Source organism: Monodelphis domestica, chromosome X, assembly GCF_027887165.1.
Source record: "Monodelphis domestica isolate mMonDom1 chromosome X, mMonDom1.pri, whole genome shotgun sequence".
In the NCBI taxonomy this organism is placed as follows: Eukaryota; Metazoa; Chordata; class Mammalia; order Didelphimorphia; family Didelphidae; genus Monodelphis; species Monodelphis domestica.
In genome coordinates this window covers 76,788,663-76,802,587 of record NC_077235.1, presented here as the reverse complement: position 1 = coordinate 76,802,587, position 13,925 = coordinate 76,788,663, and the positions used below count along the sequence as shown (strand labels likewise).

The following is a 13,925-nucleotide window of genomic DNA, read 5'->3' as shown; positions in this document are numbered from 1 at the left end:
GCACAGTCTTCTGCGTGAGATCCATAAGCAGTCAAGGCTGTGGCCTAACTATACCAGCAGGAAAAGGCAGGTAGATGAAGAATACGTATTGTCGAGATCATGGCATCCCATTAAACGGACAGCTTGCAATGCTCACCACCCAGTATATCTTTTTCTGCCTTAGAAACAGGCAGCAAATGACCCACAAGTTGGGTCTCAAACTAAATAGGAGTAGGAGGCTAGACCGACCTACTGTTGGGAAAGTATAAAGCTCCTTTAACGATGGCGAACTTCTCCTGGAAACACAGGGCTCGTCCTTTTTAATATCCGTATTCTACCGCGGTGATTTATGGAGGCGAGTCATGCAGTGCTCAGCATAGTCCCTGAAGAACAGGAAGCATCGGGGCTCCCAAGGACCCTCAACAGAGAGTGTCAGAACATGAAGGAATCTCAGAATGTAGAATGGCAGAACTTGAAGGAAACTTGGAAGATAACATGTCAGAGCTGGCATGGATCTTGGCAAACAAAACGTCAGAGCTCAGAGGGAGCTTAGGTCCCAGAAACCTGAGAGCTAGGAGGGACCCTGGAACACAGAATAGCAGAGCTGAGATGGACCTTGGCTCAACAGAACCTGAGAGCGAAGAAGGACCTTAGAACATGCAATGTCAGAGCCAGAAGGGAACTGGTGACACAGAATGCTAGAACCAAAAATGACCCACGAGTGTGAGATGGAAAAGCTGGCAGGGTCCTTAGATCTCAGAATATTGGGACCTGATGTGACCTTGGAGCATAGAATTCCAGCTGTGGATCCTTCCAGATCATATAGCCCAAATCCTTTATTTTATAGACTGAGTCTCAGAGATGGGAAAGGTCCAAAGTCACAAAGTGTAATGGACAATTCATCAGTGAGTCAATCAAGGCCCATTTACTGAGCCACTAAACCCCTTCTATACCCAGGGTCCTGCAGGAGGTCTTATGGGGCACTAGAGCTAGTCTCTGCCCTCAAGGAGATTACAATCTAGCTGAGGAGTCAGTTGTGGAAACATTGGCACACTCTCCACAATGTTTCCTTCAAGCAATGAGAAGAAAAAGACATTGAAGGCATCAAAATTGGCAATGAGGAGACCAAGCTATCACCCTTTGCGGATGACATGATGGTCTACTTATAGAATCCTAGAGATTCAACTAAAAAGCTAGTGGAAATAATCAACCACTTTAGCAGAGTTGCAGGATACAAAATAAACCCACAAAAGTCATCAGCATTTCTCTATATCTCCAACAGAATCCAACAGCAAGAGATGGAAAGTGAAATTCCATTTAATATCATTCTAGACAATATAAAATGCCTGGGAATCTGCTCGGCAAGGCAAATATGGAAATTATATGAACCCAATTACAAAGCACTTTTCACACAAGTAAAGTCAGCTCTAAACAACTGGAAAAATATTAATTGCTCCTCGGTAGGCTGAGCTAATAGAATAGAAATGACAATCCTGCCTAAATGAAATTATTTATTCAGTGTCATACCAATCAAACTATAGAAAAGTATTTTCTAGAACTAGAAAAAATAATAACCAAATTCATCTGGAAGAGGTCAAGAATATCAGGGGAATGAATGAAAAAAATAAGATGAAGGATGGTGGCCTGGAAGTCCCAGATCTCAAACTGTCCTCTAAAGCAGTGAAGCATCAAAGCAATCTGGTACTGGCTAAGTAGTAGAAGGGTAGATCAATGGAGGAGATTCTCTAATACTACGCAGTACGTAGGGGTAAATGAGCTCAGCAATCCAGTGTTTGATAAACCCAAAGATCTCAACTTTTCAGTAAGAACTCACTATTTGACAAAAACTGCTGGGGAAACTAGAAAACTATGGCAGAAGCCAGGTATAGACCCATATCTCACACCCGATGCCAAGATATGGTCAAAATGGCTATGTGATTTAGACATAAAGGGTGATGCCATAAGCAAATTAGGAAAACATAGATTAATTTACCTGGCAGATCCATGGAAAAGGAAGAATTGATGCCCAAACAAGAGATAGAGTATTATAAGATGTAAAATGAATAATTTTGATTTTATTAAATTAAAAAGATTTTGTAGAAACAAAACCAATGCAATCAAGATTAGAAGGGAAACAACAAACTGAGGGTGAAACATTTTTAATCAATTTCTCTGATAAAGGTCTCATTTCTCAAATATGTAGAGCCCTAAGGTAAATTTATAAGAATCCAAGCCATTGCCCAATGGACAAATGGTCAAAGGATACGAATGATCACTTTTCAGATGAAGAAATCATAGCTATCAATAATCATATGAAAAATCTTCCAAATCCCTCTTGACTAGAGAAATGCAAATCAAAACTAACCTTACGCCTAGTAGATTGGCCAAAATGGCAACAAAGGAAAGTGATAAATGTTGGAGGGGATGTGGCAAAATTGGGACACTAATGCATTGTTGGTGGAGTTGTGAACTGATCCAACCATTTTGGAGGGCAATTTGGAACTATGTGTGCCTAAAGGGCTATAAAACAATGCATACCCTTTGATCCAGTAATAACACTACTAGTAGATCAAAAAAGGGGGGAGGATCTACTTATTAAAAATATTCATAGCAGCCCTTTTTGAGGTTGCAAAGAATCAAAAATTGGGGGAATGCCCTTCAATTGGAGAATGGCTGAACAAATAGTTTTATATGGTGGTGATGGAATACTATTGTGCTATAAGAAATGAAGAACAGGAGGATTTCAGAAAGAAATGGAAAGATCTACGTCAACTGATACATAGTGAAATAAGCAGAACTAGGAGAACTCTATACATAGTAACTGCAATATTGTAAGATGATCAACTGTAAAAGACTTAGGGACTCTCAGCAATCCAATGATCCAGGACAATTCTGAGGGACTTGGGACAAAGAATGCTGTCCATCAGCAGAGAAAGGACTGGTGGAGTCAGATGCAGACGAAAGCAGATGACTTTTCACTCCAGTTTATTTGTGGTTTTATTTGGGGGTTTTGATTCTACATGAATGTTCTCTTACAACGATTAACAATATGGAAATATGCTTTGCATGATAATACATGTAGAACCCAGAGCAAATTGCTTATCATCTCAGGGAAAGTGTCTCTGCTGGGAAAGCCCCAAATAAGGTCATGAAGACTTGGATAGGACTAAAACAACTAACACAATATCAAAGAATTTTAGGAGGTGCAGGTGAGGTGGGGAGGGGGCTGTGCCATGGCATGGCGGTGGGAAATGATGGACTGCTCTAAATTAGGCAAAGCGATAAGACCAATTTGTCCAAGCCTCTTGGAGCAGGGAGTGATATATGATACTAAAAAGGTAAATTAGATCATGATTGCTAAGGGCTTTAAATGCCAAATGGGGGGGGGGGGAGGGAGGTGTCCACATTAGATGTTAGAGTGAATTGAGAGCCACTGGTGTTTATTGACCAAGACCACAGTGACATGGTGAGAGCCGGGCTTTAGGAACATCCCTTTGACAACTGTGTGAAGGATGAGAAAGCCTTGAGGTGGCAAGACCAATCAGAAGGCTTCGAGATGGTCCCAGGTGAAAGGGGATGAGGGGCTGAACTAGAGAAGGGCCTGGGTGAGCCACTAGGAGAAGGGGGCCAAGAGAGGGAGGGTGTGAGGGCCAAATGGACAAGCCTTGGCAAACAAATGGACACAGAGCCTGTGGGTGAGTCTGGAGTCAAGGATGACCCAGTGAGTGTGAACTAGGGTGATTAGAAGGGGAATATAGAAAGAGGGGTGACTGTACCCCCCATCCAATACCAACAGCCCTCTGGCATCCCAAGGACACATTAAGGAAGCAATCACTAGAAAGCATTTATTAACCAGCCACTGTATTCCACCCCATTGACAAAAATAAATAGGCCCTGCCCTCAAGGAGCTTCCATTCTAACAGCAGTTGAGTAGGAATGGTAATCACTAGACTATGGTGACAACTCCCATTTCTATCGAACTTTCAGGTTTTATATAGGCAAGGCAGGGATGATTTGTCTCCATTTTACAGCTGGGCAAGTTATGTCTTAAGATGGAGAAATGACTTTCCCAACAGCCACACAGGTGAGAATCAAGGATTGGGCTTGGGTTTTCCAACTCCAAATCCATCCCAATGTGAGGGATCAGACAGGATTGGATAAATTGACCAAGCCCACTGGGCCCAGCCCTATAAGGTCAGGTGTTCCTGGGGCTTGGGCCCTCCCTCTTTCCTCCCCCTTGGGAAAGGGTATGTGCCCCACTGCTTTCTGGGTTGTCTGTTTCTGGGCCCCCAAAGCTCTAGGACCTGAACAGGGTCAAGGACTACCTTTCTCTAATGAGATAGTGGCTACTCCTAGAGTGGGACAAGACCCCAGAAGCCTTGCGATTATTAATAACTAACTTTGATCTAGTGTTCTAGAATTTACAAAGCACTTTCCATAAATTGTCTCATTGGATCCTTGCACCTGAGAAGGGAAGGGACTTGTCCAAGGTCATGTGGCTAAGCAGGAACCAAGCTTAGCTTTCCTTCCCACCCCACAGTCCCTAAAGACCCGTCTCCAACTCCCCCCCAAATGTCCCCTGGATCCAGATGGCATCTGCTCTAGAGAGAGAGCTCTGCTTTCCGGAGGTTGGGGCCTGGACATCCAAGGCTGGCAGAGACAGTTTCTCCATCATCCATCCTGCCCCAGTCCAGGGTTGCTAGGCAAATGCCTCACTTGGGGTATTTGACAAACTGACACTCTACGACACGGAGTGTCCAACTCAGCTTGTCAAATACACGGAGTGTGGCACTGAAGGATCTGGGCCAGAGCAGAGACTGGGGAGCTTACAGGCCAGGTGCAGCCCTGGGGAAGAAAGAGAGATGGACATGGACAGACGGACAGACACAGACACAGAAACAGACACAGAAGGTGGAGACGGGTTCAAGCATGGAGTGGTGGAACAGAAAGAGACAGACAGGAAGAAAAGGAAAAAGAGATGATGGAAAAGGAGGCGGAGAAGGGGAGAAGACAGAGGATCGTAGAGTTGCTGCTGAAATGGACCCTCAGAAGCCATCTAGTCTAACCTCCTTGTTTTACAGAGGAGGAAACTGAGGCCCAAGGAGGGAAAGTGACACACAGATGTCAGAACTGGGATCTGAATCTAGGGGTGAGGATGTGGGAAGAGAAGGAGAGAGGGAAAAAGAGGGAGAGAGACACAGACTAAGAAAGAGAAAGAGACAAGTTCAGAGAGACAGAGATGGAAAGACAGGGAGAAACAGACATAAAGAGATACAGAGAGAGAGAGAGAGAGAGAGAGAGAGAGAGAGAGAGAGAGAGAGAGAGAGAGAGAGAGAGAGAGAGAGAGAGAGAGAGAGAGACAGTCAGAGGTGGGCAGAAACATAGATAGAGAGGCAGAAAGAAACAGACACAGAGAGATAAGCAAAACAGACAGAGACACAGAGAGAGATGGAGAGGTCTGGCATAAAAGTACCTTCCATTACAGAAGAGCAATCCCAGCACCCTCCTGGAAACCACTCCTCAGCTCCATGCCTAAGTGGGCCTCTCTGTACTGTGGAAAGAGCACTGTGTGGTTATGCCCCCACCTTCCAAACATCACTTCTCCTCCACCCCTATCCCCACCCAAGAAGAAAAAACCTGGGCTCCTTTGGCTCTCCAGATGGAGTTTTCAGAGGGGCCAGGGGATCCTGTTAGCAAGGGAAAGCACCACAGAATCGCAGCAAGAAGAGACCTTGGAGATCATGTAGCCCAACCTCCTCATTTTACAGTTGGGGAAACCAAGGCCCAGAGCAGAGAAGAGACTATCCCATGATCGGTGAGTCTGGAGACATGGGCTACAATATGAACCTGCTAATAACTCACGTTGGAGGTGGCCTTGGACCAGTCACTTCCTCTCGGTTTCTCCAACTCTAACCCATTTAAGTCTAAGGCTCTGCCCAGGCTTGACACCTTGCTGAGCCCTCTGTGATCTCGCTGGATCGTCTCCATCATCCTGAAATGTAGGAAGGGGACACTTGGAAGAGGGAGAAGGGGAAAGGGGTCCAGTGGGGAATGGGGGAAGGGCACCAGGATGTCCTGTGCTAACCAAAGGAGATCGTTTCTTCTCCAGAAATTGCTAAGCAGGGTTTGAGGTGGGGAGAAAAGGGAAACAAAAATGGGTCTCTTCCTCTTCTCTCTCTCCTCCGCCTTGTCAGCCCCTGCATCCAGGCCCAAGAAAGGGCAGGAGAGGAAGAGAGAAAATGGGGAGAAACTGAAGCCAAGACCAGGTTGCCCCAAATGCACGTCATCAGGAAAGGACTGGGAAGCCTGCCATCCACTTCTGCCCACCTCACTCCCACCTTTGTGCACCAGCACCTGCTCGGCCTGCTGCAGGAGGATGGCCAAATTGACCACTGGAAATTCCTCACATCGGTAAGATTTTGCTTCTATAATTTGCATCCGAGCCAGGAGGGGCCTTTGAGATCTTGTGGTTCCACCCCTCCCAGTTTCCATAGGAGAATCTGGAGGCCCAGAACGGGGGGAAAGCTCACCCAGCATCTCCCAGCTTTGGCAGCGTCTGCCTTGGGAAGCAGAGCTAGGTCATGAGATGATGGGTCCCAGGAACAGCCCAAGTCGCCGTCCTTCACTGGGGGAGGAGGACAGGTCCTCTGAGAAGACTCGGGCATCCAGCGAGTGGAGAGATGGCCAGGAGAGCCACAAGGTCATTGAGAGCCTACAGAGACTTGGGGAATTCTGGGGTGGGCCAGGAGAGGCAGGGAGACTACAAGAAGACCACAGTGGTCTCTAAAGACAGCCGAGGGGCGAGGGACCTCCAGGTCCATTGAAGCAAGTCCCTGAGAAGTTCTCAGAAGCCGGGACTCCAATCTTAACTGAGGGCAGGAACCTGGCAAGCAACAGATCTTTCCAAGTGTAGGCAGGGCCCATCCTATCCCCACCCAACTCCCAACATTATTTCGAAACTAGGGAAGTCACCCAGAGCCCAGAACGGCCCCCAAACTGACCCTGGACTTCGTGTCCCAGTTGACAGTGAACCATCCAAGCCCATGCCTGGAAACTCGGCCATGCCTACTGCGACCCACCCCCTCAGCACCACCACCCACGTCCAATGCCCATGCTTTCTGGGCCTCCCACTGCCCTTCGACCCAGACTCTCCGCCACGGCATTTGGAGCCTCCCCCCCAAATGGTCCGTACTCTTTCACTTCTCCTCCTCCTCCTCTCAGGTCCTGTGCTTCTCACATGCCTCCCACACTGCCTCCCCCTTCCCAAACTTCCCCAACCTGAGTCCCTGAACCCCTCTGCTTATCTAAGCACAGAACCCAATTCCCAGAAGGCTTTGGGAGCTGGTTATTCCCTATCGTTTCCCTCCCACAGAGAATATCAGAATTTCTATCTCCCAGGTCATCATGGAGATGGTGCTTTAACCTCCAGAGGGGGGTCAGAGTGTTTCAAGGTAGAAGAGACCTTGGAGATAATACAAACAATCCTTCTGGGCCTCAGCTTCCCCATCTGTAAAATGAGGGGGTTGAACCCACTCAGTGCCCTCTGAATCCCTGTCAGCTGTAAATCTAAGATCCCATGATCTAATAGCCTTGTCATCCAGAGGAAGAAAGGGAGACTCTTAGAAGCCATGACTTACCTAAGGTCACCCAGACAGTAAACAGCACACCAGGGACTCAACCTCAACTTGTCTGATCCCAACTCCAGGGCTCATCCAAGATTTCCTCTGTTCCAGACTGCCTTGAGTCTAGCACTGGGGGCTCCTGATGGGTTGATGGGGGTGAGGTTTGGTTTCAGCCTCCTACAGTTACTCACTCCATGTAGATGGTTACAGGAAGGGACAGTCCAGCCCAGAAGGCTTGGGCTGCCATTTTTATTTTGTACTTTCCCAAGGGAGGGGCTCCGTACAGAGTGTAATGGGTCAGGTTGTGTTGGAAGCATTGCGCACTTCCCTGATCCTCAAGGACTCCAAGACAGAAGGGAGCAGATCTCTAACCTTCTCCCTCCCTTTATAACACCTCCCAGCAAGCCTCAGGTAGGACCAAAGGCAAGGGATGAGGGCAGCCCCTACTCCCTCCACCTACTCTTAGCTCAAGTGAAGTCACAGGACTGGTTCAAGTCAACCTTGGCCGAGTAACTTCCCCTCCTTGGGCCTCAGTTTCCTCCTCTGTAAAACGAGGGAATTGAAGCAGATTGCCTGATCCTATGATCCCATGTGTGATCTTAGTCAAGTATTTTCTCCTCCCTGGGCTTCAGGTCCCTCCAAAATCCAGAGATTAGATTTGATCTGAGGTCCCTTCCAGCCCTAGAAATAGTCTTACAACTTCCCAGGATGATCTCTAGAAGAGTTCCCCCTTTGGGATCCCCCCTACCCCATCCTCTGTGCTGATCTGGAGGTGGAATCCCAACCGAGCCCACTCGTGGCCCTCCCCTGCCCCAGACTAGAAGGAGATTCAGCCCCATACTGTACCTGAGGCCCTGAGGGATGCTGGGAGGAGTAGGGGCCAGCCGGAGCTCAGCTTGCTGGGCGAAGCTCCCTGAGTGGTGGAGAACTGGGCACTGAGGCTGCGAGCAGGAAGGCTGGCTGTTTTGAAGGGCCCCTGGGCTCCAGCAGGAGGAAGCCCAAAGCAGGAAGATAAGGCTGAGGTTAGCCAACGGAAATCTGGATGGGACATGACAAAACTCCCTGGTTGTGAAACCCCACCTTCCACCCTCCCTGCTTCCCGCCTCTTCCAGAAGCTGCCCTGGACTCTGGCTTTTGGCCTCTCTGGGACAGCTGGCTTCCCCTCCCCCTCTCCTATTGGCCAAGGATGGAAGTCCAGTGACCCCTCCAGCCAGAGTTTCCCCTCTGGTCCTCAAGGAACCCCGAAAGATTCTCAGGCCAGCCCTGTTCATGTCATGAGAAACAGCCTAGACCCGTGGTCAGAGGGATGGCCTTGGAGGTAGAGGACCTGGGATTGAGTTTGCCATTTAGGGTCCTAGGCATGACCTTGAACCAGTCCCTTGCCCTCCCAGGGCCTCAATTTCCTCCTCTGTAAAATGAGAAGGTAAAACCACAAAGCTCCTGAGCTCCATTTCTGGTTCGAATTCCACTCTTAGCATGCTCTAATCTAGCCCCTGTGCCTTGAGCCCTGGCACCCATTTCTTTGCCAGGGCCTCCAGGCTGGGGCTAACGCCATCCCCTAGGGGGCCAGGGCAGGCCCCAAAAGAGAGGTGCTCCTGGAGCGGAGGAGAATGCCATCCTGGTAAGACGGTGGATTGGGAGCCTTGGCAGGAGGAGGCCCTTCTCAGCCAGAGGAAACCACTTGGCAGCAGGGTTGGAGTGTGGATCCCTGGGACGGCAGTCCTCGGCCTTCCAAGGCCCAACTTCCCCTGCTCCTAAGACTACTGCCTGAGTGACCCCTGGGCCTCCACACCCCCAGAGCCAGGCCAGCTCCCAGCAGCACAGAGGGGGGGTGGACGCAGGGCCAGGGGCCGTCTGGCCAGAGGGCAGGGCGGTGTGAAGCGAGGAGAGCTCAAAGCCTGTGGAACCCCCCTGTGACTCTGTAGAGAAATCTAGAGCCACCCCTGGATGTCTGTGGCTACTTCCAGGTGGGCGGGGACGTATAGATCTCAAAGCACATGTGTGTGGAGGAATACAGAGGGCTGCCCACTTACAGAGGGCCACATGTATGTATACATACATATGTACACAGGAGACCAGCATGGACACGTGTTTACACATGTGAGATCCATGTGTTACAGAAGCTTCTCTCATCTAATGCGTGAATTTTATACAGAGAGAGAGTAGGCCAACTCATCTTTCGACAGCCCTGTGAGGTTGGTTCTGTGGTACAGGTGTCCATTTTAGATATGGGGAAACTGAGGCTGAGTGACTTAGCCAGGGTCACAAAGTGGCTGAGGTTGGGCTTGCCTCTGTTTCTAGGCTCAGGGAATTCTCCCCCTGGATTCACCCGCCTTGGTTTCCCTAGCATTCTTTTGATGATTGCATTTCCATGCCCTCCTCTATCTTCTTTTCGCTTTCAGACTTCCCCCAGACTGACTGCTGGGCCCAGAGAGGCACCTCCCCTTCCCTCAGGCCCTGAGCCCCTCTGCCTTTCTCCTCTGTCCTTCAGGTTCTCTTTCCTCAGCGTGAGACCTTGAACCCATCTCCTGTCTGCTTCAGCAGCTTGCCTTTCCTCACAGCCTCTCTCTCCCTCGTTTGCCCAGTGTCTCCTTCTCTGCAGGCCACAAATACGCTCAAGCCTTTAAAACCCTTAAGCAGACCAGGTCGTCTCCTCAAGCTATTGTCGTATCTCGCACGCAGCTCCTAGGAACTCGTTGCTTTTCTTTCTTCCTTCTCCCCCTCGAGTGCTCCTGGCACTCTGGCTTCTGACCACACCACCCTGTCGGAGGCCATCGATGACCTCTTCATTGGTCAATCCTTGGCCCCAACCTTGTCCTTCTTGACCTCTCTGTGGCCTTGGGCACTATTGACTTTGGCCCTCTCCTCCCTCCTGGTTCTCCTCCCACCTGTCTGGCCTCTCTTTCTCGGTCTCTTTAGCATCGAACTGTTCATCAGGCCTTGACCGTGGGTGTCTACCCAGAATCCTCCTGGAGCCCTCTCCTCTTCTCCCCGACCCCGGCTCTCAGTGGCCTCCATCGCTTCTCATCGTTCTGCATATGACTCCCAGCTCCATATGTTCGGCCCTGGGCCTGCACTACTGACTGACTCTGGCCCTGGCTGGCTCCTGGACGTCTCGAATTCAAGATGTCTAAAACAGATTTCCTTATCTCCCCCCTCCCCAACCCAGTCCTTCTGCTAACTTCCCCATTTCTGGCCACAGAGCTACGGAGCAGAGCACGGGCTGTTTCCTTTTTTTCTTTGTACCCCTAAAAGTTAGCATGGCATGTACCGCATAGTAGGCTCCTTATAAACGTGGACCAGAGGCTCACTTGATTCCAGCCACCCTCCATTTCCAATCTCTGTATCTCAGCCTAGTGCACACTGCCAAAGGGAACAACACTCCATTCATTCTTTAGGCCCCCATCTCTTTTTTTACCCCTTCCTTCCCTTCCGTCTTGGAATCAGTACTGGGTATTGGGTATAAGACAAAAGCATGGTCAGCGCTAGGCAATGGAGGTTGAGTGACTTGCCCAGGGTCACACAGCTGGAAAGTGTCAGAGGCTAGATTTGAACCCAGGATCTCCCATCTTTGGGCCTGGCTCTCTATCCACTGAGCTACCCAGCTGCCTCCAGCCCCTTCTCTCTTGTCTGTACTTGTGGTAGCTTGCTAGCATATCTCCTTACATCCACCTTTCCCCTCTCTGGGTGGCACCCATTGGTCATCAGGGTACAGTGGGAAAAGCACAAAATTTAATATTGAAAGATCCTGGTTCCAGGCCTGGCTTTGCTTCTGAAAAGTGGTATGACTTTGGACAAGTCACTTCCCCAACTTGGGCCTGCCTTTTCTCCATTTAAAAAATGAAGAGTGAGCAGCTGGGTGGCTTAGTGGATTGAAAGCCAGGCCTAGAGACGGGAGGTCCTAGGTTCAAATCCAGCCTCAGATACTTCCCTGGGTGACCCTGGGCAAGTCACCTAATCCCCATCATCCAGGCCCTTACTGCTCTTCTGCCTTGGAACCGATATACAGGACTGATTCTAAGATGGAAGGGAAGGGTTAAAAACATGAAGCGGCCGGGCCAGCAGGTCTGTAAGGCCCCTGAAATCCAGAGATCTGTGACTGCTCACATGCCAAAGAATTCTCCCAAAAGTGGTCCTCCAGCTTCTGCTTGAAGAGCCGCAGGCACAGGGAGCTCATTACCTCCCGAGATGTCTCGCCCACCCTGGTCATGAGCAAGACTCCCCTGAGCAGCGACATGCCCAGCGAGTGGCCAGCCAGTCCTTCCTGCCGAGGGGATGTGCCCAACAGGCCCGCTTTGCTTTGGGCTTGCTCCAACTGTGAGCTCCAAGCTTTCCCTTCCGCTGGACTGAGATCCCTGCCCCGTCCGGCCAAGTGGGGCAAGTTGAATTGTCTTTGGCTGCCCACCGGGTCCCTCCCCCGAGTCTTCTCTCCCCCAGGCTCCATCTGCCCAGTTCCTTCAACTGCTTCTCACGTGGCTGGCCTATTCTCCAGCGCCCTCCCCATTGTGGCAACTCTCCTCCAGCTGGGACAGGGCCGGTTCCTGTTTCTCTGTCCCTTCTGACTAAAGCCCAGAGGCTTCTGGGAGTCGTTCTCGCCCGGAGCCCCGCCTCCCTTCCTTCTAGGAGATGGGAGGAATTTGAGGCGTGCAGCTTCCTTCCCTCGCTGGATTCCCAAAGACCAGGCTGTCACATGTTAACGCCAGCACAGACCGTGCCCGTTTCCAGGGCATTCGAAGACTGACAAAGTGCATTTTTCCATTTGACAAGCATCTATTAAGGCGTGTCTCTGGGTAAGGCCCTCGGCTAGGCACGGGGGACAGGAGGCCGGCCCTCCCGCCACTGTTTCCTTGGGGAGCTCAGAGTCCGACATTGGAGAAAGACGGAGAATGATTCTGAAGTTCACAAAGCGCTTTTCCGCACGACAACCTGGGCAGTACAGAAGGAGGAGACATGGGGCCAGGCGGCAGAATTCTGTCGGTATCAGGAACTCCCTGTGTGAAAGCTCCCTCTGCCAACCAAGATCGGCCAATGGCTCAGCGGTGACCGTCTGGGAAAATTGCTCAGTTATACGTGTAATTGGGGAAACGATAAAATGAAATAGTTTAAAAGAGGAAGAAGAGCGTTCCCCGGAGTCAGACGGGCAGTCCATGTTAGTGGCAGGACCTGATCCTGGGTGCGAGGCCAGCCCTCTTCTTTTTAATAATGCATTTACCTTCTTTTCGGTTATGTGTAAAAATGATTTTACCATTTTAAAATGATTTGAGGGTTCCAATTTCCCTTTCCCCCTCTCTCCACTCCCAGAGAAAGCAGGCACCTTGACTAGATCACGCGTGCACAGGCATGCAAAACGTGTTTCCATGTCAGCCATGTTCAATTTCAAAACGAACAAGAGAAATAAAGAAAGTTTGCTTCAGTCTGCCTCGAGACTCCATCGCCAGCCCTTTCCTTGGAGAGGGACAGCATTGTTTCAAAGCCCTTCCCTTCCCTCCCCTCTTAGAGTCAATACTGTGCATGGGTTCCAAGGCAGAAGAGCAGTAAGGGCTGGACAATGGGGGTTAAAGGACTTACCCAGGGTCATGAAGCTAGGAAGTGTCTGAGGTTAGATTGGAACCCAGGACCTCTCATTTCTAGACCTGGCTCTCTAGCCACTGAGCCACCTAGCCATGCCCCTCCCTTTTTAAACCCTTCCCTTCCCTCATAGAATCAACACTGTGCATAGGTTCCAAAGCAGGAGCTAGGCAATAGGGTGAATGAGGCCAGATTTGAACCCAGGACCTCCCATGTCTGGGCCTAGCTCTCTAGCCACTGAGCCACCTAGCTTCCCCTTACCTTCCATCTTAGAATCAATGCTGGGTGTGAGTTCCAAGGCAGGAGAGAGGTAAGGGCTAGGCAATTGGGGTGAAGTGACTTGCCCGGGGTCATACAACTAGGATGTATCTGAGGTCACATTTGAACCCAGGACCTCCCATCTCTAGGCCTGGCTCTCTCTCCACTCAACTGGGTGGCTGAGCATTATTTCATTGTAGGTCCTTCCAAATTATGTTGCATCATTGAATCACTGAGAATAGCAGAGCCATTCCTAGTTTCCCATCATACAATGTTGCTGTTACTGTATACAGTGACCAGAGACATTCTTAAACAATTCTCTATCCCATTCTTTAAAGCTTATAATGCACACTTTACAGATGAGAGAAGTGTCAAGGAATCTTAGAGTGTTGGGCTTAGAACAGAAAGTCCTGGGTTCAAATCTCAACTGGGATACCTGTTAGCTATGTGATCTTGGACAAGTCATTGAATTTCCAGATGTCTCAGGCACTTCCCAAG

General features: G+C 49.8%; 1 long non-coding RNA gene and 1 other non-coding gene across 4 annotated transcripts; both read right to left on the bottom strand.

Moving 5' to 3' along the window:
* Window positions 1-3,798: 3,798 nt before the first annotated feature.
* LOC130456183 (uncharacterized) lies at window positions 3,799-8,691 on the bottom strand. 3 transcript variants are annotated; one of them, XR_008914782.1, is made up of 4 exons: window positions 6,510-8,689; window positions 5,842-5,971; window positions 5,453-5,530; window positions 3,799-4,824 (listed from the first exon to the last, which is right to left on the bottom strand). It is a non-coding gene; the product is annotated as an uncharacterized LOC130456183 (long non-coding RNA). The 3 variants fall into 3 exon arrangements; XR_008914781.1 differs by having other exon boundaries at window positions 3,799-5,530; window positions 6,510-8,688; XR_008914780.1 differs by having other exon boundaries at window positions 3,799-5,971; window positions 6,510-8,691.
* MIR223 (microRNA mir-223) lies at window positions 4,679-4,789 on the bottom strand. The gene has a single exon (NR_032200.1). It is a non-coding gene; the product is annotated as a microRNA mir-223 (primary transcript).
* Window positions 8,692-13,925: the final 5,234 nt, after the last annotated feature.